This window comes from Gossypium hirsutum, chromosome A07 (assembly GCF_007990345.1).
Source record: "Gossypium hirsutum isolate 1008001.06 chromosome A07, Gossypium_hirsutum_v2.1, whole genome shotgun sequence".
Taxonomy (NCBI): domain Eukaryota; kingdom Viridiplantae; phylum Streptophyta; class Magnoliopsida; order Malvales; family Malvaceae; genus Gossypium; species Gossypium hirsutum.
In genome coordinates this window covers 78,190,464-78,192,212 of record NC_053430.1, presented here as the reverse complement: position 1 = coordinate 78,192,212, position 1,749 = coordinate 78,190,464, and the positions used below count along the sequence as shown (strand labels likewise).

At 35.8% G+C, this 1,749-nt stretch overlaps 1 non-coding gene across 1 annotated transcript; it reads right to left on the bottom strand.

The window, feature by feature from the left end:
• Positions 1-1,359: 1,359 nt before the first annotated feature.
• On the bottom strand, positions 1,360-1,466 carry LOC121204139 (small nucleolar RNA R71). Its single transcript, XR_005899067.1, has one exon. It is a non-coding gene; the product is annotated as a small nucleolar RNA R71 (small nucleolar RNA).
• Positions 1,467-1,749: the final 283 nt, after the last annotated feature.

Sequence of the window (1,749 nt, the reverse complement as noted above, 5' to 3'; positions counted from 1 at the left end):
TATTCCAGGATATTGATTCAATTTAAGCTCTTATTCAGAGGAGGAATAGACCCTGTCTAAGAGTAAATTTGTCATAATTAAGCGGAGTTGGTTGTGCGCCTAGAGATAGGGTGACAAGATTTTTCCGGATTAGGGTGAAACCTAATAAGGGGATCCATAGATTGAGTTAATGCAACCCTAGGGCGTTTATTAGAAAGAGATTTCAATTATTCAATCTAGGGTTAGACGTTGTTAATCTCGAGAGAGATAATAATATAACTTAGGGATCTCTACGGAACAAGTTGAATGAATAAATCATCCGATTCAGAGTCAAATAAGAAGTGAAGTCTAGGTGGATTTTTCCTTAGGTATTGTCTTAATCAGTTGAATTTTCCAAAAAGTATTTTCCCCAAATTTCTTTTCTGTGATTTCTTAGTTTAATTAATTTGTTAGATAAACAAAACCCTTTTATTTTTAGGCTAGATAATAAAAAGAAAGTTGACACTAGTACTTTTAGTTCCTTTGGATTCAATAATCCGGTCTTGCTAAAGCTATACTACTGTTCGATAAGTACACTTGCCTTCATTTTGATAATATTTAGCTTCAAGAACGATTCATTACAAATATTTAAAACCTGTCATGAATATCACGTATCAAGTTTTTGGCGCCGTTGCCGGGGAACTAAGATATTAGGAAAACTCGATTTTTTATTACTTTAGCCATTTTACTTTTATTGCAATTTAAATTTTTTCTTTTCTAATTCTTCATTTATTTTCTTCTGACAGGTTTTTCTAGTTTATGACCAGGAGAAACCCATCAGGACCATTATTTTTTGATAGTGAGATCAATCGCACAGTTTGCAAAAACCAAAGAGAAATAAGGCGAAGCTTAAGATACACAGAGAACGAGAAAGAGGACAATATTCAAACCACAACTAAGGAGATGGCTGAAAATCAGGAAAACCTGATACCTCCTGCGATTACTGTTAATCCAGTAAATCAAAATCCTGCTCCGCGCACTATGTATGATTATGCTAAACCTTTTTTAACAGGAACTGAATTGAGCATTGTTAGACTTGCTGTAGTTGCAAATACTTTTGAACTGAAGCCTAACACAATTCAAATGATATAGCAATTTGTTCAGTTTGATGGTTTGCTGGACGAAGATCCCAATGCTCACTTGGCAAACTTTTTGGAACTATGCGATACATTTAAAATTAATGGTGTTTCTGATGGCGCCATTTGCCTTCAGTTATTCCCTTTTTCTTTGAGAAACAAAGCTACACAGTGGTTGAATTCGTTACCATAGGGGTCAATCACTACTTGGGAACAAATGACCGAAAATTTTTTACTAAAATATTTTCCGCCGGCTAAAACGACTAAATTACGTAATGATATCTCTTCTTTTGTGCAGATGGATTTAGAGACACTCTATGATGCATGGGAGAGATACAAAGAACTTTTGCAAAGATGCCCTCACCATGGGTTACCACCTGGCTACAGGTTCAAACCTTTCATAATGGCCTGAATCCTTCGACTCGACAAATGGTTGACGCAGCTGCTGGCAGAACCATCAATAATAAAAACACCTGAAGATGCTTATGAGTTTATAGAGGAGATGTCACTGAATAACTATCAGTGGCAAGTCATGAGGACAAAGCCCACTAAAATAGCTGGTGTTTATAACGTCGATTCGGTCACCATCCTCTCTAATCAGGTAGAACTCTTGAATAAGAAAATTGATGGTTTTCTTAGTTCTTCATAGGTTCAC